General features: G+C 37.9%; 1 long non-coding RNA gene across 1 annotated transcript in view; it reads right to left on the bottom strand.

Moving 5' to 3' along the window:
• LOC115895263 overlaps nucleotides 1–22,821 on the bottom strand; it is a 34,429-nt gene extending 11,608 nt beyond the window's left edge. The window contains exons 1-4 of the long non-coding RNA XR_004055473.1: nucleotides 22,746–22,821; nucleotides 16,371–16,463; nucleotides 15,393–15,500; nucleotides 14,963–15,128 (exon numbers count right to left, since the gene is read on the bottom strand). This is a non-coding gene — a long non-coding RNA (uncharacterized LOC115895263). The remainder of the gene's footprint in view (nucleotides 1–14,962; nucleotides 15,129–15,392; nucleotides 15,501–16,370; nucleotides 16,464–22,745) is intronic.
• Nucleotides 22,822–24,461: the final 1,640 nt, after the last annotated feature.

The raw sequence follows: 24,461 nt of genomic DNA, 5'->3' as shown, positions 1-24,461 counted from the left end.
AATGTCATAAAGAAGATAATTTAAATTCTGGAGGAATAATGTATTACTCATAACCACATATTATTTTTCTAGACTTTAGTTCTCTACAAAAATGTGAGAAAACTGTTGAGCGCTGCACTATCCAATACAGTAGCTGTTAATCACATAAGGCTTCTGAGCACTTGAAATGTGACTAGAATTAAGTGTGTTGTAAGTGCAAAATACACAGAGTATTTCAAAGGCTTCATGTTAAAAAGTGTAAATATTTCATTAATAATTTTTTAAAAGTATACGTTACATTCTAGGGTACATGTGCACAACATGCAGGTTTGTTACACATGTATACTTGTGCCATGTTGGTGTGCTGAACCCATCAACTCATCAGCACCCATCAACTCGTCATTTACATCAGGTATAACTCCCAGTGCAATCCCTCCCCCCTCCCTCTTCCCCATAATAGGCCCCAGTGCGTGATGTTCCCCTTCCCAAGTCCAAGTGATCTCATTGTTCAGTTCCCACCTATGAATGAGAACATGCGGGGTTTGGTGTACTGTTCTTGCCATAGTTTGCTGAGAATGATGGTTTCCAGCTGCATCCATGTCCCTACAAAGGACACAAACTCATCCTTTTTTATGGCTGCATAGTATTTCATGGTGTATATGTGCCACATTTTCTTAATCCAGTCTGTCACTGATGGACATTTGGGTTGATTCCAAGTCTTTGCTACTGTGAATAGTGCCACAATGAACATACGTGTGCATGTGTCTTTATAGCAGCATGATTTATAATCCTTTGGGTATATACCCAGTAGTGGGATGGCTAGGTCATATGGTACTTCTAGTTCTAGACCCTTGAGTTATCGCCTCACTGTTTTCCATAATGGTTGAACTAGTTTACAATCCCACCAACAGTGTAAAAGTGTTCCTATTTCTCCACATCCTCTCCAACACCTGTTGTTTCCTGACTTTTTAATGACTGCCATTCTAACTGGTGTGAGATGGTATCTCATTGTGGTTTTGATTTGCATTTCTCTGATGGCCAGTGATGACGAGCATTTTTTCATGTATCTGTTGGCTGTATACATGTCTTCTTTTGAGAAATGTCTGTTCATATCCTTTGCCCACTTTTTGATGGGGTTGTTTGTTTTTTATTTCTTGTAAATTTGTTTGAGTTCTTTGTAGGTTCTGGATATTAGCCCTTTGTCAGATGAGTAGATTGCAAAAATTTTCTCCCATTCTGTAGGTTGCCTGTTCATTCTGATGGTAGTTTCTTTTGCTGTGCAGAAGCTCTTTAGTTTAATTAGATCCCATTTGTCAATTTTGGCTTTTGTTGCCGTTGCTTTTGGTGTTTTAGACATGAAGTCCTTGCCCATGCCTATGTCCTGAATGGTATTACCTAGGTTTTCTTCTAGGGTTTTTATGGTATTAGGTCTAACATTTAAGTCTCTAATCCATCTTGAATGAATTTTCATATAAGGAGTAAGGAAAGGATTCAGTTTCAACTTTCTACTTGTGGCTAGCCAATTTTCCCAGCACCATTAAATAGGGAATCCTTTCCCCATTTCTTGTTTTTCTCAGGTTTATCAAAGATCAGATGGCTGTAGATGTGTGGTATTATTTCTGAGGACTCTGTTCTGTTCCATTGGTCTATATCTCTGTTTTGGTACCAGTACTATGCTGTTTTGGTTACTGTAGCCTTGTAGTATACCACAGAAATTTAACAACAGAAATTTGTGTTTTCACAGTTTTAGAGGCTGTAAAGTCCAAGATCAAAGTCCAGCAGCATTTGGTTCTGGTAAGGACTCTCTTCCTGGCTTGCAGACAGCCATCTTCTCTCTGTGTCCTTGCATGGTAGAAAGAGGGGGAGTGAGCTCTCTGGTGTCTCTTCTCATAATGACATTATCCTGTTGGGTCAGGGTTCTACCCTTATCACCTCATTTAACTTCAATTACTTCCTTAGAGGCTGCATCTCCAAATACAGCCACATTATGGATTAGGACTTCAATATATACATTTTGGGGGAACCACTGACACATAGTCCACAACAAGGCCCAAGCCTAAAAATAAGAATAGATCTAAATAACCGAATGTACAGAGTTTAGTACCCCAAATCCATGCTAGGCAAGGCATTCTCCTATCCAGATAGCAGCTAAGGCGTGACACAGATTTACACAGTATAGTCAACTTAGCTGCTATTAGTAATATTGCTATTAGTGAGTCACTTTATTTCTTAAGTCTCAAATTTCTTATCTGAAAAATAGAAATAATATGTTCCTCAAAGGACCAGTGTGAGGATTAAATGAAGTTATGAGTGCCAACTCTAGAACTTACACATAAACCTAATAATTGTTAGTAGAAATGAAGAATGACAAACTGTTCCAGATCACCTCCAAGGATATCCACCTGTTTCCGGATTTGCTAAGTCCATCAAGGTATGCTCCCAGTTCTAACCCAGTACCAAGGAAAGATCTGGATTTACTCAGTAAACCATGAGCATATATTGAATGCACACTTCCTCTCTGCCAGGCTCTGTACCAGGTAATAAACTGTCTTAGGTAGGAATTATCAGATTTAAAGTGTTAATTATAGTTAACATATAATTAGACAAGCACACTAGAGGGCAGTGTCTATTGGTAATGGTTAGTCTTTTAGGGCATTAAAGCTGCAAGTCAGGGTTCTAAGAAGTGAATCACTCTCTTCAATAATTACCAAACCTAACAACGACCACACTTCCTAAGCACATGTCAGTACTAAAGTTCATTGACTGTCAGATTTTTCTCACTGATTACTCAGACTCAAGGAAGAGGGAGCTTTGAAGGCTGTGATGGGACTTGAAACACTCCTTTATATGCTATCAGCATATAAACAAAAACATCACAAAGTATCTTGGCTTTTCACTGAGTATCATCCCAGGTAGCAGACCCTAAGCTAGGTTCACCACTTAGGCTATACCATTCAAATAACAGAACTCTGTGAGGCTGGTACTCCCGTTATCCCCATTCTTAAGATGACAAATAAAATAAAATAAAAATGTGTTTAAAAGTAACCTGGCCAGGTCAAAAGTCAAGAGCTGAGAAAAGTTTCAAACACAAATTTTTCTAACTCAGAAGCCCATGCATGAGTCTACAGTATGTCCAGGAGGGGCAACCTGAAATTAAGAAAGGCTGGTAATTTAGAATTCTGAATTGCTGGCAAAGGCCTCTTCTTTCACATAACTTTCGGTAAAGACTGAGAGCTAGGATATAATGGACTATTCCAACTTGGTATCAGAGCTCTCAAAGGAGTGACATAAAACGGCTATTAGAAGGCCAAATGTAAAAGAAAATGAGAAGAATTGACTTTTCAGAGCTATTTATTTTCACTCAGAGATGGAGTTTATATTAAACCCTTATTTATACTGGGTATGGAATCATACACATTGTTGAGATCTGAGTCTGATTACACCTATGGCACTGTGCAGTGTATTTCAGTGTAAACAGAGTAAGTCTGAGCTTGATTTAGAGAAAAACATAAAATAGGTTAAAAAAATAAAAACTACATGTGAGGGGGAAATACCTCTCCTGTGGCCCCTTTTCTCCTGATCAGTGAGCATTTTTGCATTTTTCAAAGACATCAAAGGGTTGCTGCAAGGCTTACCTTGCTCACACGACTTTGGATGTATCTTCTAGTGCTGTAGGAAGATGTGTAATGAATGACAAGGCACATCCGCCCTGGTGTAGTGTGTCAAACTTGAATGACTGGACATGAGAAAAGAAGGCCGAGTTTGTATTCTGTGCTGAAGATAGCCCACGTATTTCTCTCAGGGATGAAAAGGTTTTCAAGGTTAAAAATAAATTGAGAAAAAGGGTAAAGAAAAAAATAAGTTTTTAAAAATATATAAACATCTACAAAAACCCTACCTTAAAATATCAGTAATGCAAGTAAATTAATGTACTAGCAGCAAGATTACCAATCTAATGCAAAGTCTATTCATTGCTCATTCATATGCCTATTCTTTTCCACAAAGTTTTTCCAAGGTGGAATGACATGAAGAATATTGCTTGAAAAACTAGATTATATAACTTTATAAGCATTTCTCAAGTATTCTTCTGCTGCCAGAATTTGAAATGAATCTGCTTACTACCCTGGCCTCAGCCAAATAAATGAATAATTTCCTTTCTTCTTCCAGTGAGTCTCACAGATTACTACCCCTTTTTTACCCAAGAAGTCCTATTGTATCTGCCTGAAGGAAACAGATTCAGCTATGTCAAAGGTATACCTTGCAAGAAAATAATCTTAAAAGTCAATTGTTTTAAAGATAAAAACATTTTCTTTTTCTTCTCATCTTCTACCTTGTGGTCTTCAGGTCCATTATAATATAGGTTTTAGGGTAATGAGTACATTACACCAATAGATTTGCTCACATATTTAAATAAAAAGCATAGCTTAAACATGCATAATATTAAAAGAAACAAAGTAAACAGAGGTCATAAAAGTAAACAGGTCAGAGTAAATTTTATGCATAACTACAGAAGCCACCAAGAGAAGATGTAGTGAAAGCTCTAGCCTTGCTTGTCTCTGGTAACTGCTTCCTAGTCATGTCTTCTCACTACCTTGTACTCGGTGGAGCACAGCAAAGCAGCATTTGTCACTGACACAAGTGTATTCCAGGGCATCTAAAAAAGGGAGATGGAATTACCTCTTTCTTCAGCAGTCATAGGTCTGAGTCTCTCTGCCTACCACTTTTCATCTGTTTCATTGAAATTGAGTTTTCTGAGCAATTCAATTCTGGCTGAGAGAAATGTTTCTGCAATCTTTTTCAATATACTCACTTTCCAATGTAAACTCAAACTCTGACAGGGTTACACATTATAAACCTAATTACTTAATATTTATAGTGTCTTAAACTTTCTTTAATTAGACTTTCAAGTTGAAAAGGACTGGGATAATTACATTTGGAATGTTTATAACTCTCACTATAACTACGTGCAAAGAGATACTCTGTTATCAAAAAAAATGGCCAGATTAATGCCCAGTAGCTGTCAACTCATCTTTTGGGGAGTGGAGCAGCAATGCACCATAGTAGTTAATTTTGAGTGGAAAGCTGTCTAATTTATTTCTTCTGAATGATTTACCAGGAATAACAGTAACACAAAAATAAAAAGGCTATACAAGTGCCAAGTAATTAAGCATGGTAATGGAATTACATCAGGCTGCCGTGTGGGGTCTAGGCTTCAGCACAAGAATAGAAAATTGATTTATATTATCTAGGTGATCATGTCTTTACTTTACACGTCTTCTGCTACCAATTTATAATACTTTAGTCTGCTTTTTCCCTAAGATTATGCCAGCTAGAAGGCATTTGCTTTAACTTCCATATTTGTAGACTGTAAATGTACAGAAATTTTCTTGTCTTTCAGAGATACGTAGATAATATAAAGTATTAACTTTTCTCTACCCTGTACAAGTACTTACATATTTGACTGATAAGTGTTTAAATTGAAAATCAGGCAATCAAGTTCTATTATCTGCCAATATTCTAAACAGAAATTATAAAATATATTATTATGGGGATAAAAAACAGAACAGGGACCCAGTTTATAAAAGAACAGTGATTTACTATATCTCTGTTTATATGTATTTTGAAGAACAGTGATTTACTACATTACTGTTCATATTTACTGTATCACTGCTTTACTTTATGCCCTTCAGGACATTCATACACTTTTGAGTAGAAACATGGAAATAGAAATGAGTTCTTTAAGGAACTCAGTTCTATAGAGCACATATCTCTTAAAAAGGCAATAATATCTTGGTGTCCAAGTGGCCCCAATTAAAAATAATAGTTACTTACATGTTTTGTATTCTAATGGGTCTGCGACTCTCCCATTCTCCCACCTACTTTATCCTACAAAAGAATAGTCCATCAAGAGGTATTATATATATGTGGAATGTTTTTTCTCTTTTAATTTTTATCTTCTCTTCTAAATAAAAGGCATGAAGATTTATGTAAAATGGTATGTGTAAACAGAATATAAAGTCTGCTCAATTGTAAGTATTAGAAGCTTCAGGATACGATTTTTCTAATTTTGAAGTTCAGAAATCTAGCAACAAAACCTCGCTTGCAAGAACAGATGATCAAGTTTCAACAGATCATAGATCAGATCAAGTGAGAAAAAACATAAGATGACAATGATATCTCTGTTTCCTATTCTAGAGAAATAAAGCTGAGACTTGGTCCTTAAAAATCATGAAACTAAATTACAAAAATCCGTCTTCTCCTTTCTTCTGGTTTACTTCTCACAGGAGAAAAAAAAAAAAAAAAAAAGCCCTTGTCTGGGAGGAATGTCTAGTGCAGGGTCTGGAACCCTAGCAAACTGACAGTTTCATGTTTCAGCATATATCACATTGTCAGGCACTCAGTATGTGCTCTGCTTATTCACTTAGAAACCGGAGTCTGTACCAATCAAGATGTATCTTCAGCTAACCTAGGGGTCTCCTTGAGTTGTTAACTGCCTGCAGCAAGAATGACAAAAACGTTTTCCAGTATTTTACAATTATAATGTTAGACAATGTCATTTTTAAGGCAAGAACTAAATTGGAAAACTTAGCAATACACTAGAAAAAGAATGAGTTAAGGAAAAACAGAAATATGCCCCATTAGGGTTAAGAAAACTGGCTCATGTTATCCTGAATACGATAAAGCTAATGGAAAAGTGTAAATTAGTGCAGTTAACTCTATGCTCTAGGCAAAAACAAAACAAAAACCACTGTAAAGAGAAAACTCAGAATATATTTCTCAAAATCCATTTGGCTCATAATGAATTTTTTCTCTTTTTATAGTAAACCAAGGAATTGCTCTAACTCAGTGAAAATTCAAAAAATAAGATAAGAGAACAATCACACATACAAAATATTTGAATGTTAAATACATGGAGCAGATGCTTGACTTCATTTTAAGTGAGTCAAAACCTTCTTGAGAGGCAGATATCAATATGTCTTAAGACCCACCAGACTCAGTAATTCCAGCTTTGAAATTTAAGAATGTACCCCAAGATTTAGCAACAATTAGATGCTACCACAGTGTCCAAATAAATAAATAAATAGGAACTTATTGAGTTCTGAAATATCCATAACATGAAACATTCTGAAACTATTAAAAAATCATGTGAGAGAAGTTTATTTATTGTAAAAGAAAGATATTCAAGATTAAAATAGAAATTTGATGCAGCTATTTTATGTGTCATTTTTGGGTATGGCCATTTTTTCCCAGCTTAACTGAGGGAAAACTGAAACACAAAACTCTATATTTAAGGTGTACAAGGGTGTCCAATCTTTTGGTTTCCCTGGGCCACATAGGAAGAATTGTTTTGGACCACACATAAAATACACTAACACTAATGACAGCTGATGAGCTTTAAAAAACCCGGCAAAATAATCTCGTAGTGTTTTAAGAAAGTTTGCAAACTTTCTTTGAATGTGTTGAGCCACATTCAAAGCCTTCCTGGGCTTCATGCAGCTGGTGGGTGGTGGGTTGGACAAGTTTGGTGTACAATGGGATGCTGTAACCCAGTACTGCCATTTTTCTAAGAGAAAGAGAAAGTGTTATTTTTTAAATTATTTTTTCTTTTTTCTCTTTCCTCCTCTGCCCCTGTTCCCCACTTCCTACTTAACTCTTTAGAAATGCACTTAGAACCTCTACCTTCCCTTCACCAGACACTCCCTACAGGACAAGCTCATCTAACTGTGTGCATACCTAGAAGCCCCAGAGCCAGAAATCTCTCCCACCAGAAGATTGCCTCTAGAGACAAGAGTCAATTTACAACATAAAGCATGCCCACAGGAAACTCCCTCCTATCTGGAGAGTATCTCCAGACCACAGGCACCTTACAATCTAGCACCAGCTCAACCACTGGGTAGATAAGGCAACAAAGCAAGTCACCTAGACCCCCAACTGCTCCTTGCCTGCCTGCCATTCATGCCAAGTTCCCCTTTAAAAGCTCTGGCTTTCTGTCCCAAAAGTGAAGCAGTGCCTTTAAAGGCAGGAGCCTGGGCTTCTTTCTATAAGCTAAATTTTGGATTAAAAAGTCACTTTCTTTATATCAGACCTCACCCTTGTAAACTGGATTCGGCAAGCATCGAGTGACTGAATCTGCAATTGAGTTACAATGCTTCAATATATGTAAATATTGTGAAGTGATATCAATTTAGTCAACACCTCCATGGCTTCACATAGTTATCTTTGTGTGGGTGTGTGGTGAGAACATTCAAGGCCTGCCCTTTTAGCAGATTTCAAGGATATAATACAGACAGTTCCCTACTTAAAATTTTTCAATTTTAAGATGGTATAAAAGTCAGTCAGTAGAAACTGCATTTTAAGTACTCATATAACCATTCCATTTTTCACTTTCAGTATAGTATTCAATAAATTACATGAGATATTCAGCACGTTATTATTAAATAGGCTTCGTGTTAGGTGATCTGGCCCAAGTACACTAATATAAGTGTTCTGAGCGTATTTAAAGTAGGATAGGCTAACCTATGATATTCTGCAGCCTAGGTGTATTAAATGCATTTTTAAGTTACAACAAGCTTGTCAAACCCATGGCCCATGGGCAACATGCAGCCCAGTATGGCTTTGAATGAGGCTCAACACAAATTTGTAAAGTTTTTTAAAACACTATGAGATTTTTTTGTGATTTTTTTTTTTTTTTTTTAGCTCATCACCTTTTGTTTGTGCTAGTGTATTTTATGTGTGACTCAAGACAGTCCTTCCAGCGTGGCCCAGGGAAGCCAAAAGATGGGACACCTCTGAGTTACAATCTTTTCAGCTTACGTTGAGTTCGTTAGGATGTAACTCCATTGTAAGTCAAGGAACATCTGTACAGTATTATTAACTATTGTCATCATGCTGCATATTAGAGTCCCAGAACTTACTCATCTTGTAAGTGAAAGTTTCTACTCTTTGACCAATATGATTTGGGGATATTACATGGCCCTAAACAAATAATTTTAATTTCACCTTTGTAAAAATTCAGTCGTATATATGACCAAAATTTTACCTCATCCCTGGCATTCACCCCTCAAGCCTACAGAGTAAGCAAGGTGGTGGGCAGAAGTAAGTCCAGACAATAGAGTAAGGGAGTCTGCAATATAAAGCTAGAGTTACAAAGTACATGATGTACTTCAGATGCACACAGCATCAAAATAAGTGTGTGTATATTCATTCAATTTATTAAGAGAGAAAAAATATCAAATAGCTAAAAAAAATGATATTTCACATTAAAATCGCAAATTTGTACAAATGGTGAAACATACCAATCACACAGAAATAAGAGAATGAGCCAGTATCACCCTAATCCCCAAACCAGGAAAGCACATAACAAAAAAAGAATATTACAGACCAATATCCCCAGTGAACATAGATGCAAAAATCCTCAACAAAGTATTTGCTAACCAAATACAGCAGCACATCAAAAAGATAATACACCACGATCAAGTGGGCTTCACCCCAGGGATGCAGGGATGGTCTAACATATGCAAATCAATAAATGTGATATACTACATAATCAGAATTAAAAACAAAACCATATGATTATCTCAATAGATGCAGACAAAGCATTCAATAAAATTTAGCTTCACCTTATGATTAAAAACTCTCAACAAACTAGGCATAGAAGGGACTTACCTCAAGTTAATAAAAGCCATATATGGCAAACCCACAGGCAGCATCATACTAAATGGGGAAAAGTTGAAAGTGTTTCCCCTGAGAACTGAAACAAGCCCAGGATGCCCACTTTCAGCCCTTCTATTCAACATAGGACTGGAAATCCGGGCCAGAGCCATCAGGCCAGAGAAAGAAATAAAGGGCATCCAAATCAGAAAAGAAGAATTACAACCTCTGTGGAAAACAGTATGGAGATTTCTTAAACAATTAAAAGTAGATCTATCATTCAATCCAGCAGTTCTACTACTGGGCATCTACCCAAAGGAAAAGATACCACCTTACTCCTTGCAAGAATGCCCGTAATTAAAAAGTCAGAAAACAATATATGTTGACCTGGATCTGGTGAAAGTGGAATGTTTATACACTGCTGGTGGGAATGTAAATTAGTACAACATCTATGGAAAACAGTACGGAGATTCCTTAAAGAACTAAAAGTAGATCTATCATTTGATTCAGAAATCCCACTACTGGGTATCTACCCAAAGGAAAAGAAATCGTGATATGAAAAAGACACATGAATACATATGTTTATTGCAACCCAATTCACAATTGCAAAGATATAGAACCAATCTAAGTGTCCATCAACCAATGAGTGGATAAAGAAAATGTGGTATATACACACCATGGAATACTACTCAGCCATAAAAGGAATGAAATAATGTCTTCTGCAGCAACTTGGATGGAGCTGGAGGCCATTACTCTAGGTGAAGTAACTCAGGAATGAAAAACCAAACACTGTATGTTCTCACTCATAAGTGGAAGCAAAGCTATAAATACACAAAAGCAAATAGAGTGATATAATGGACTTTAGAGACTCAGAAGGGGGAGGATGGAAGAGGGGTGAAGATTAAAAACTACATATTGGGTACAATGTACATAACTTGGGTGAGAAGTGCACTAAAATTTCAGAATTCACCATTATGTATTTCATCCATGTAACCAAAAACCACTTGTACCCCAAAAGCTATTGAAATAAGAAAAAAAAACCAACAACAACAAAAAAGTATTAATAAGTGCATAATTCTCTAACACAAAAGAGTGAATGTTCTGTGCACCACTAACAGAGGTGTCCTAAAAGAAACAGGCAACTAGGATATACAGCAGTATTTGGGTGTGTGAGAATCAAAATATCCTCATCCATAAAAGAACACTATGAATTTGAAACAAATTACATAATTGGTTTCATATGAAGTTCTAAGTTGTCATATATAACATATGTTACATGATTTTATATATATATATATAAAATAAATTGTCAATATAAATTACCAGAATTGGCCCAAGAAAAAGTGGACAAAAATGAAAAGCCTAATTACGAAAAAAGAAATTGTTAAAGGCTAGCTACCAAAACTTTATAACAAACATCATACTTAACAGAGAAACTGTAGACTTATTTTTAAGACTAACAAAGAATAATATTAGCTATGACATACTGTACAATTCCTACTTAAAAGGAATTTCAAGACAAAGAAATAAAATTTTAAATTATTAATATTATTTTTGATTGACAAATTGTAATTATACATTTATGGGATACAATGTGAGGTTTTGCTACATAAATACAATGTGAAATGATTAAACCAAACTAATTAACATATTCATCCCCTTGATTACCCTTTTTTTTATGGTGAGATATTTCAAATTTGTTCTTAATTATTTTGAGACATAAATACATTATTATTGGCTATAGTCACCCTGCTGCGCAATAGATCTCAAAAATCAATTCTTCCTCTTTATCTGAAACTTTGTACCCTTTGATCAGCAGCTCCTCGTTCCCTCCTTCCCCCACACCCTACCCTCTGGAGACAACCATCCTACCTGCTGTTTGAAGTAAAACATACATATGAAATATTGCATTAAAATAAGAAATACACAAAATTGCAGGAAAATCACAGTCAGCTTCTATTAGCATTTAAGTGGGACCTTCAAGTAAGGTATAAAGTGTCACATAGGTTGCTAACTACTGAGCATTATAAATACAGCACCAGGGTACCCAACATATTTTTAGGACATGTTCTAATTTGTATACGATGAGAACATTTTATTTTTAAAACCACAGCAGGAGAGAGCTTGAGCTCCCATCTTTTTGGCAAGGTCAATATGATGCCTCTACTTCTGATCAGAGGCCATCTATTCCGAAAAACACCATCTGTCTTCTTCCTACTCTTCTTATCCCCCAGCCTGACCTTTCCCAGCTGCCTCATCTTCCCATCCCCTCCCTTAAGCACCCAATTTCAGGTGAAGTAAGAAAGGAAATATTTTGTAAGAGGGTTGGTGATAAGAAAGCAATTCTTTTTCTGCCCCTCTTACTATCATATAATATATAATGGTATATAGGTATCTAATACATATTCTAAAAAGCATTTCATAAAGCAACAGAACATCAAACCACAGAATGTTATACAGCAAGGCCGTTTTCTGTTTTCAAAACTACGTAGAGTGACATTTGCCAATTTGTAGAAGCCCCCTCCACCTTGAGCCAGAGTCCTCTTCCCATGTCCACCTTCTTCCTCTGCCAGAATTGCAGAGGACACCTGAGACACTAGATAGATCTCAATCATCCTAAGTTCCACAAAGTCTTGTCCAAATTCAACATTGGTTTGCCCTTTCTAGAATTGGCTTTTTGTTTTTATATGGAATAATATTGATTGATCACATGCATTTATTATCTCCTCTTTTCTCAAGTGAAGAAAAAGGGCCCTAATCATATTTTTACCTAAGTACTAGTTTAAGACGAAATGAAGAATCAATACACCAAGGATTTCTTAGCAGGGGTAAGCTTAGGGTAGGCAGCTTGTACAGAAATTAGAGAATATGTAATCACATTTTGATACAAGCTCATGAATCCAGAATCAATACATTGAAATAAAGCCAGATGATTAGTCTCCTTTGTAAAATTAGACTTAACTAAATGATTTGGATGAAATTCAATATACAATTTTGGCTCTGAAACCACATGATGTAAACAACATTTCACATAGCAACAGAATAGCAAACCAGGTAATTATACAAAGTAAAGCCTTATCCTGTGTTCAGAAAGTCTTTGCATTAGTCTCAACATTTCCTGCATTCCCTCAAAGAAATTAAAATTTGGAAATGGCAAAAAATTATTTAGTATTACTTGAAATCGAGTCCCATTTTGTTAGCACTTGAAAATTAAGTGTGTAGCTATTTGGGAAGATGACTTGCATTTATGTTGACGTTTATGTTATGCAGACCACATGATGAGTTCTGCCTAATGGCCCAATATGTTGTTCCTTGTCAATTTATTTAATCTATTTACGCCTTTTTCCTGGCCAAAACTTCTCATATATATAATAACTCCTATTTACTCAACTGACTGTGGAGCCAACTTGATCATAGATTTGGCAAGCAACCAGCCCTTCTCCCCTTCCCTGAGATCACCTTATACTTCCTCCAATGAGAGCTGAAACAACTTGTTTCCTAGGAACTGGAAGTTAAAAGCATATCAGAATTACATAACTAGCAAGAAAATGTTTCACCATCTAAAGTGATACTTCCAATTTACAGAACCCTCCCCCTTTGAGCCAGAATCCTCTCCTATTTTTACCCTCCCCCCTTCCAGAATTCCAGAGGATATTTGAGATACAAGAAAGTGGCCATGACCCACAGTGACCACTCAGATCTACGTGGGGACTCTGGCTAAGCCAGTCATCCAAGATCGTTCTAGTTATTACTATTCCTTTAGAATAGTTCTGACTTGATTAAATATATTTTATAATGCTTAAAAGAAAATGTGATGCCAGTTTTGGAATGTTACCGGGTAACTTGGTCACTGGCTATAATTTTATCATTGATTATAAGTAACTATAACTACACGGAACTGGAGAACTGAATGATATATGGCAAAGCACTGGACTAGCAAATTTGGGTTCTCATACCATCCCTCCAAGGTATTTGCTCGGTTTCCTTAGTTAATTATCTTAACCTCTCTGTACCTCAGTACACTCATTGGTAAATAGGGGATGATGTTAACTCTCCCACCTATGACATGATTCTTGTGAGGGTCAAACGACAGACTTCAAAGTAATTTGAAATCTACAACGCACTTTGCAAATTCAACAAGTTACTTGTGTACCCTTAGAGATACAACTTTTCAAAAATTTTAAACCATCAATAATTAAAGAAAAAACTTTGCTGCTGAGAAGCAGCCACACATTTCTAGTTTACCATCCTTATGGTTTATGATTTAAATATTTTTTATGTGGATTGGATATGTAAAAGGAAAAGTTGTTTCTCCATCAATCATATCTTTCCTTGGTTTAAAAGCATCACAAACCATTTAAATTCCTTCACATTTATCTTTGTCTCCTCTTTCTCCCACATGCTGCATACCCAGCCAATCAAATCAACGAGTTCTCTTGACATGTCACTTCATCTGTCTTCCCTCCCTCACACCCACTGGTACTCTCCACATAGTCAGGCCTGTTTTAGCTATAAGTGGCTTGGGGAGGAAAAAATGATTTATTTATAATTTTTTTTGATTTCAGTAGTAACTATAGCTTCAGGCACATTTGGATGTAGGAGATTTAAACAATATTGTCCTGACTCTGTTGTCTCCATCAAAGGGTTCTGCTTCCCCTGCTTTCTCTCACAGGTCCTACACATACAAAGGCAAAAAAGGCCATTAGTGGCTCTGGCCTTAAATCTACCAGCTGAGCAATCTCAGGGGAAACAATATCTCTTTCCCCCTAACTTTCGTAGAAGTCCAGTACTGATACTCTTTGGGCTGACTAGGGTCCCATATCTTTCCTGGACTTAAGCCCTCTGATAGGAGAGATGGAACATAGTCATGGGCCAGCCTGAGTAGCATGCCTGCCACACCTACCCACCCACCTCCCATTCTTAGACCCCAGAAACTGGGTTTATCCCACTGAAAAACACATGGACTGAAAGTGGCTTTCCAAATAATAATAATAAATGGTATTAGGAAGAAGGAGAAATAGAGGCTGGTCAAGCAAGGCATCTGTCCATTATACCCTCCTTGCCTAGGTTCTCATAATCTACTATCTCCCTCCAGATTTAATAAAATTGACCTAAGAGTAAGTAGAAGAAACTACATGTATGTGTAAGAGGTATGCAAGAGGGGGCTATTTATCCAATTAACAATAAGAAAAGCAAAGTACATTTAAAAAAGAAAAAAAATCATTTGTTTGAAGGCATGGGAGAGCTTCCAAAGCAATAAGAATCTGAGGTGTCAATATCCCAGAGAGAAGAGAAATGTAGAAAGGTGAGACAAATTCTGAACGTCACTTACCTTTCATGGCATTTGCCAATTCTAAATATGGGCTGGAATATTAAGAATCCTCAGTCACTGCTAAAAGGCAGATAATCTAAGAGAGCTCTTGATAATTCACAAATCGAGGTGGACAAAAAATTATAGTTTGATTCTGTGAAGGCAGCCAGGATTTATGAGTACAAACCTGGAGAGAAGAGAAGTGCAAAAAAGTAAGCGCAATACTAAGGTCGTTTTCCTATAAAGGCATTTTCTGAAGTAATCTGATTAGAGTGAGAGGCTAGGAGGCCAAGCATACAGCCACTGAAAATCAAATCAGAGTTTTTAAACTCTTTTAGTGCTGAGAAGACAAAACTGGAGGCCAATGACTCACTAAGGGAGAGGGGCACCAGAGAACACTTCATACTCTCATTCGAGACCTTTAGGTGCTATAGCACTCCAGGAAACCTACCTTATGAAGACTGAAACCCAGCATTTGGTCTTCTCGTTTACTTGATTAAGGTGATTTGCCTCCACGATAGCTTCCAACCAGAGGACAGGGCAAACTCTCTCAGGAAAGCTGTAAGACAATCCAGATCATCCCTGGTATTTTTATATTTAGTATCTGGCATTCAACAAAAATCTACCAGGTATACAAAATACAGCAATAACACAACAAATAAGAAAAACACAAAAAAATCGAAAATGGGAAAAGACTCACAGATGATGCAGATATTATCATTAGCAACAGATAATTAAAATCAGTGGTTAAAATGTTTAGGAAATAGAGGGTAAGATGGGGAGTTTCAGCAAAGGAACAGACTCTTAATAATCATATAGAAATTTGAGAACTGCAAAATAAAGTAACAAAAACTAAGAATTTGATATATGGATTTAATAGCAGTTTGGATATAGCAGAAGAAAGGGTTAATGAACTACAATATCAACTGGAAATCTATGCAGATGTAGACAGATTTTAAAATATGTTTTGTGGCCAGGCACAGTGGCTCATGTCTGTAATCCCAGCACTTTAGGAGGCTGAGGTGGGAGGATTGCTTGAGCCCGGGAGTTCAAAACAAGCCCAGGCAACAAAGCAAGACCCCATCTCTTAACTAAATAATTAGCTGGGTGTGATGGGATGTGCCTGTAGTCCCAGCTACTCAGAGGGCTGAGGTGGGAAGATCGCTTGAGCCCAGGAATTCTAGGCTGCAGTGAGCCATGGCTGTGCCACTGCACTCCAGACTAGGCAATGGAGCAAGACCCTTTTTCTAAAACACACAAAAAAGTGGGTTTTTAAAAATTATAATTAAAAGTCAATAATGTTCTTTATCAGTGGAAGAAAGGAAAAGTCCAAATGAGTTTTATTCAAACAACAACAACAACAAAATGGAACACAAAAAGAAAGATGATATCAGTGGAAGAAATATTCCTCTAAGCGAAGACCCATTACCTGGGTCCAGATTGGGGATGGAAAGGTTCTCTACATGACTGTGCTTTTCTTTGCAGAAGATATATTTTTCTGTATGCTGTCCTCTTCTCTAAGCTGGAAAACCAAAGTAAAATTGATACTTAGATCATATTAAAGCTAATAATTAGGAAAGCTTATAACAATTAAAGGACTCTGCTGTGCTTTGAATGGTTGTCCCCTCCAAAACTCATGTTGAAACTTAATCTCCAATGTGGCAGTATTGAGAAACAGGGCCTTTAAGAAATGATTGGGTCGTAAAGGCTCCACCCTCATGAACGTTTGAATCTATTAATGGATTAGTGGGTTTTCATGGGATTGAGACTGGTGGCTTTATAAGAAGAGAAAGAGAGACTTAAGCTACCACACTCAGCCACCTCACCATGTGATGCCCTGCACCACCTCAGGACTCTGCAGAGTCCCCACCAGCAAGAAGGCCCTCACCAGATGTGGCCCCTGGACCTTGGGTTTCTCAGCCTTCATAACTATAAGAAATAAATTTCTCTCCTTTATAAATTACCCAGTTTCAGGTATTCTGTTACAAGCTACAGAAAACAGAAAAAGACGGACTCTTACTATTGAACCTAAAGAGTATAAGCACCGAAAAGACCTTAGTATTAAAACTCCTAAAAATTAGGAAGGGGACACCTACTGGTTTTTGTGTATAGTGTAAATATGCAATGTGAACTCAGAATCAGAAGAAAAATGAGAGTTAAATTATATAGTCTATTAATTTAGGTTCCCAGCAAACCATAAGAAAATGTTTCAATGGCCAGGTATGGTGACTTACGCCTGTAATCCCAGCACTTTGGGAGGCCAAGGCGGGTGAGATCACCTGAGGTCGGGAGTTCAAGACCAGCCTGACCAACATGACCGTCTGTACTAAAAATACGAAATTAGCCGGGCATGGTGGCACACACCTTTAATCCCAGCTACCTGGGAGGCTGAGGCAGAAGAATTACTTGAACCGGGGAGGCGGAGGTTGAGATGAGCCGAGATGGCGCCATTGCACTCCAGCCTGGGCCACAAGAGCAAAACTCCATCTCAAAAAAGAAACCAAAAAAAAAAGAAAAGATTTCAAGTGTAAGCAATTTGTTTTTAGAGGATTAAGCAGTCAGAGAGTACATAAGTGAAACTGGCCAAGGATAAAATTGTATTATCAAGCCAGCTACCATTGTGCACTACTAGTGCCTAATACCTTAGAGCTCTCGAAAATTGTATAAAATATACGCCTACAAATTATCCAACTAGAGGGGTAAGAAAGCTGGCATTTTCATAAACCAACTCCTATCATTTATTGTTTCAGGATTGAATTGAATATGTCAAGTGGGGACAGGGCTAATTCCCTAGAACCTCCAGCCTGGAGTTTGCATGGGCAGACTGGTCCTTTATTCAGTAGAAGGAAACCCTTGGGAAGAGGATACAGCTATTGCCAGTTGGAAGTCACTGACTCCTTGGAGCATGCTGAAATAACGAGGTCCAAAGAATATGGGTGAGGTACTGTCCCATATTGAATACTGGTGAGATAATTTGGCAGGCTGATGGCAGTAATGGCCCAACTCTCAACTTCTTCCTGTATCTATGCCCTTTGCCATGTGACTTTGCATTTCCTCTCACTATAGAGGGGTGTACTTATTTGCTCTTTGATTCTGAGTTTGGCCATATTATATGCTTTGACCAACAGGACTAGAGTGGATGCATACAGAGGCTTGAAAAAATCTTTCGCTCTAACAGTCTCTTAATCCTCTGACTTTGCTGTGAGACACACCTGGGCTAACCTACTGAAGAATGAGACAAGGTAAAACAGAACAGAACCAGGTTATCTCAGTCATCCCAGATGAGTTATACTAGATCAGCTGATATGCAACCGATCTACATGAATGTGAGACCAGAAGAACCAAGTTGCTGGCCCACAGACTCATGCACTAAATAAATTTTTATTGTTTCACAAGGCATTTTGTGTTGTTTATTATGCAGCATTATTATGGCAATAGGTAATTAGTACCTATAAGGAATGTGCTACAGTAGCATAAACCAGTTATATGTGGAATTAGCTTTGGATGAGGTAGGTAGCAAACAGAAGCTGGAAAAGTGGCAATGATATTACTAAAAAAGCCTGGAAAAATGATGAGTCAACTGTTAGAACAAAGAGAAAAAATGATCACCCATGCTATATCGGCATGAAACATCTGTTAGAACTGGTCACTTGAGATAACTTGAAGATACAAAATGTACCTTATGAATTTTTGGACTTGATCTCCAGGCAGAATGTTGAAAATATCAGCTGACTCTTACTAGTTGCATATAAAGTACTACAAGAAAGAAACAAATGTTGACAAACACACACACACACACAGAGTTTACAAGGAGAATTTGGGGAATTAAGAGATACTAGAATTTGTTAGAACAGAAACTACAGTTGTTTTTCATCTTTGCTGTCTCATGCCAGAAAAAGTTTTTCACATTAAGACTTGGCCTCAAGGTAAAGATAAAAATCAAGGGTGTGGCCATGAGACTTTGAAAGAATTAAGCCAGTGCCTAGCAGATGCTCTCAGCTGGAAAGAACTTTCAAGAAAATTTAGGGTATTGTTCCTCAATAGCCCAATGTACCCAAAAGAGCAGTGGTTAAGTGTAAAAGCAGGGCTGTAATCAGGCTAGGGAGGCTATTATACTATGGATCAGGATCAGGCACTCTCCTTCTCTCCCTGTTTCTCATCTCTCTTCCTCTTTCTTTCCCTTCCTCTATCCTTTTCTCCTTCTTCCTTTCCCCCTCAGTTTTCCTCCCTCTCAGGTTTATAAATATCCCCAAGTCACAGACTAGAATCAGACTCAGGTTGGAATCAGAAATTTCATACCTCCTATCACTTCCACTGCAACCTCTTAAAACCAAATCAAAGATATATTGATAGATTAGCCTTGTCACATTGTTGGTTGGAGGCTTCATTTCTGATTCCTTACGTCCTTTCAGTATCTAACAGTTAACAAAGCAGCAACAGTAAGGGCGTGCTGCCCAGGCAATATGATTCAAGGGAAGGAGATTGAAATAGTCAAGACTTTCCAACTTCCGGGGTGGGAGTTGTTCACAGAGAACCCTGGAACAATGCCCTTTTCAGAAATATATTTGAGAGGCTGAAGGATGGAGGCTGAAAGTTTCATTTGTTTATCAGTTTTGACTGATAAACAATGTATGTAAACATGTACGTAAATGTATGTATGTAAACATGTATGTAAACAGTAAACAGTTCCAGGTCTTACAGTTGGCCCTCCACACCATACTATTTTTAAATAATGAGTATTTTCATTTTCCAAGAGTTAACACCTGGCTTACAATTACTAGCAACACTGCAGGTCAGCAAAACAGACTGCTTTTCTGAATGCAACTTGAAAAACTCCTTTTTGATTTCTGTAGCCAGAGGCAACAGAGCTAATAAGTTTCGAACACTACAGGCTCCAGAGAGCTGTAGTTTTTTTCTTTCTTAGTTGGAAATGCACATATGAAATAAAAATAAGTATAAAATTCTGCCACGAACAAAGTTACATTTCTAGCCCAGAAGGTTTTTTTAAATCTTAATAATAATGATAATAATGAAAATCTAATGTCACATTGACTGGCAAAAGAGAAAGGCCATGTCTTCTGACTCTAAGTTCAATATTCCTTCCACTGCCAGCTCATTTGACTGGATAGATTAGATACTATAAAGATAATTTCTACTCTAAAAGTTTTCAAGTAATTTTCTTCTATATATATACTTTTTTACTTTAGAAATGAAGTCTCATTCTGTCACCCAGGCTGGAGTGCAGTGGTATGATCATAGCTCACTGTAACCTTGAGCTCCTCGGTTCAAGCGATCCTCCCCCTCAGGCTCCCAAGTAGCTAGGAGTACAGACATGCACCACCACACTCAGCTAATTTTTAAATTTCTTGTAGAGATGGGGTCTTGCTATGTTGCCCAGCTTTGTCTCAAACTTCTGGCTGCAAGCAATCCTCCCACCTTGGCTCCCAAAGCCCTGGGATTACAGGCAGAGCCTATAATCTCAATGTAATCTCTTCTGGCCTCAATATTGAGATCCTGTAAGTTATTATTCAAAATAAAAGTATTGGGGGTGAAAAAAAAGCATGTTACAAATAGTATGTAATATGATCACATATTCAGAACACTTTTTTAAAAGTCAACGTAATTGGCAATTGAACTAATTATATTCATATTAAGTTGAAGACACTTAATCAATCAATTTGCCAAAAGCAAGACCTAAATGGAAGGACAGCTAGTAGTCTATGATTCTCTGAAGAATACAGATGAAGGAAAACTGCTTTTTCGCCAAATGTCAGTAAGACTAGTCATTAAAAGAGGCTTCTGAGGAGGAGTCATCAAAAAATATCCCAAAATTGAATGAGTGAGAATACAGTCTGGCAAATTATTATTGAAAATATTATAATCTACATCTCTAAGGTAGCCTTAGAAGAAACTGAGAAATTCTACAATACTTGGAATAAATACACTTTGAAAACACTCCCAATGTACAGGTAAACCTGCATCTAAATCATGCTAGTAAGAAATGTTGTTTATTAATTTGGGGCAGAAATAATATTCAAAAACTTTAACCACTTTGACCACACAGCACCAATCAATCAGAATGAATACTTGGTAATGCAATGTAACAGTGCAAGTCACTTAAATATCAACCATGGTTTTAGGTAGCAGTAGTAAACTGAGTTGAGCAATAACCATATTCTACCTGACCCCCACTAAGCCCTTAAAATAAGTGCTTAAAAGGGTAAAAGTATATACTCCACAACTGGTCATACTGAGAGATGTTCCACTGTTGATGCTATTAAACCCGTAGAGTATTTCTGGTCCGAGGGCGAGTTTTGTTTGGCCTACACGGCATTTGTTTAATGTCTATTAATTGACAATATTTTGTAAACAGTAGACTTCATATAAAATATTTTTACTTCTCTTGAAATATCAGAAGATTCACGAATAATGGCCCACAACTCCTCAGGACAACAAAACAGCAGCGTTTTTTCTCGTTTTTGTTTTTTCAGAAAGGGCATGCTCCCTGTATTGATGCAGTTGTCTCGCCCAGGCTTTGTTCTACATGTGGATGTAACCTGCCACGCACTGGTAGACACTAAGTTTGGAACCCATGTAATGCTCAACCAGTCAAACCAGAGAAAATGGCATCAAGCTTACTATTAATTTAAGTCACCTTTTGCGAAAGCTCCTTTACCCCATACGTTTTCTAACCGACTAATTGAACTGTCAGCAAAAGTAGAAAACAGCATCACAGGTAAATAAGTGACTTGGAAAGGAATATAAATACTATGTACAGGCTGTCTACAAAAACCAGGGTAGAGAATATTTTATCATACTGGTAGAATAGAGTTTACTGTGTCATTTCCTTACAATTTATCACAATGCTCCTACACACAGAGTCATTACTCTAAACAAAGTGCCCCCGAATTACAATAGAAATTGGATTTCAGATGAACAATTTCTTACCTCCTAACAATTCAATTTAAAATTCAGACTTTTAAATTTTGCTAATAAAGACTTTAGCTCAGCTGTTGTTGACCAAAGATTTAGAAACTCAAAGCTACTAGTTTGCTGTAAATCTTTTTTTCCCTCAGAAACACCCTTTTGGGGGACATTAGAAAGATGGCTGGTTAGAGACACCTGGTGCTCATCCTCCCCACAAGAAAGAAGCAAGGCAACAAATAAACAAATAAGATTTGGATGGTGTGTCAAAGGAAGAACACTGGAGTGAAGAGAGGGAGTGGAGATGCACCTGTGGTGATTGAAAGTCCAGGAGGACAGCATGCAGCCACTCAGCCTCTGCAGTCCCATCTTCCCCACCCAGATCACATCCACTTAGAATCAGGAGGGACTTCCTGTTGCAGGGGAAAGGTAAGGAGAAGAACCCCACCAGCCCCCATCATGACCACAAACACTTACAGTCCTTATAAGAGAATTTCACAGTCCTTGCAAGCCCAGAGCCCAGTTTGGAGAGATGCCCAGAATTCTCACAGCTGCATTGCGCTGGATTAGGAGTACGAAGTGTGCACTCCCTATTCCCCATCCATGCCCTGTGAGTCAAGCTGCTGCAGCATGGCACTATCTCAGGACTAGAGACGACTTTGGAGTATGTCTTGCTCTGGGGTCAGTAGCCACTGCACTGGGACTCCATCTTCATTCCACTAAGCTCACATTGGTGACTGAATGCCACAACCCCAGCAGTGCAAATTCTGGGCCCAGGATTAGCCGTGACTTTGGTGTTGCACAGCAGGGAAGGCAACTCCCACTGTCCTCACTTCGTACCAGCGGAACAGTCTAGCAGTCCTGCCCAGGGTGAACTCACCTTCGAGCCAGCCAAACTGCTGCATGCCCTTCCCCAAGCAGGAGAAGCCCTCATATCTCCAAGCAGCCAACATGCTTCTGGGTCGAATGAGCAGCTATGAGCACACCCAGGTCTTGAGAAACAGCTTCACAGAGCCCCACCCACTACAGACAAGCCCCAGGCCTGCCCAGTAGTTTTGTATCCATAATCAGAGCCTGAGAAACAGATCTGTGTGCGGCCCCTGACAGACATGCTCCTTGGCTGAAGAGCTCTGCACCCACATGCCAGGACTGAGACACAGTCTGCAGGCCACCCCTGGTGAGAAAGCCCTCAAGTCAGCCAACCATCCCTGTGCCCATGTCCCAGGCTGAGAAGCAGCCCTCCAGGCAGTACCTGGTGGGCACACCCCCAAAGGAAGCAAAAGACCTCTACAATGAAAACTACAAAACGCTTATGAAAGAAATTGAAGAGGATACAAACAAGTGAGAAAATACCTCGTGCTCATGGATTAGAAGAATCAATATTGCTAAAATTACCATACTACCAAAAGCAATGTTCAGTGCAATCCCCATCAAAATACCAAGGACATTCTTCACAAAAATAGGGGAAAAAAATCCTAAAATTTGTATGGAACCACAAAAGGCCTTGAATAGCCAAAGTAATCCTAAACAAAGAGAACAAAGCTGAAGACCTCACACTACTAGACTTCAAAATATACCACTATGCTGTGGTAACCCAAACAGCATGATACCGGCATAAAAACAGACACACAGGCCAGTGGAACAGAATAGAGAACCTATAAATTAATTCACATATTTATAGCCAACCGATTTTTGACAAAGGCACCAAGAACATCTACTGAGGAAAGGACTTTCAATAAATGGTGCTGTAAATCTTTTCAATAAATGGTGCTGTAAAAACTGAATGTCTATATGCAGAAGAATGGAACTAGACTCTCACTTCTCACTCTGTATAAAAATCTAATTATAATGGATTAAAAACCTAAAACTAAGATATGGAACTAGAAGAAAACATAAGGAAAACACTTCAGGACATTGGTCTTGGAAAACATTTTACGAATAAGACTTCAAAAGCAGTCAATAAAAGCAAAAATAAATAACATTATATCAAACTAAAACACTTCTGCAGAGCAAAGAAAACAACACAGTGAAAAGACAACCTGCAGAATGGTAGAAAATATTTGCAAACCATTCCTCTGACAGGGGATTTATATGCAGAATATACAAGGAATTCAAGCATCTTATCAACATATAAACAATTTGATTTTTAAAATGAGTAAATGGGCCGGGCGCGGTGGCTCAAGCCTGTAATCCCAGCACTTTGGGAGGCCGAGACGGGCGGATCACGAGGTCAGGAGATCGAGACCATCCTGGCTAATATGGTGAAACCCCGTCTCTACTAAAAAAATACAAAAAAACTAGCCGGGCGAGGTGGTGGGCGCCTGTAGTCCCAGCTACTCGGGAGGCTGAGGCAGGAGAATGGCGTAAACCCGGGAGGCGGAGCTTGCAGTGAGCTGAGATCCGGCCACTGCACTCCAGCCTGGGTGACAGAGCGAGACTCCGTCTCAAAAAAAAAAAAAAAATAAAATAAAATAAAATAAAATAAAATAAAATAAAATAAAATGAGTAAATGATCTGAACAGACCTTTCTCAAAAGAAGGCATACAAATGAACAACAAATACAAATGCTCATCATTACTAATCATCAAAGAAATGC

This window comes from Rhinopithecus roxellana, chromosome 2, assembly GCF_007565055.1.
Source record: "Rhinopithecus roxellana isolate Shanxi Qingling chromosome 2, ASM756505v1, whole genome shotgun sequence".
NCBI lineage: Eukaryota > Metazoa > Chordata > Mammalia > Primates > Cercopithecidae > Rhinopithecus > Rhinopithecus roxellana.
The sequence above is the reverse complement of the archived record's forward strand: the minus strand, read 5'-3'. Positions and strand labels throughout refer to the sequence as shown.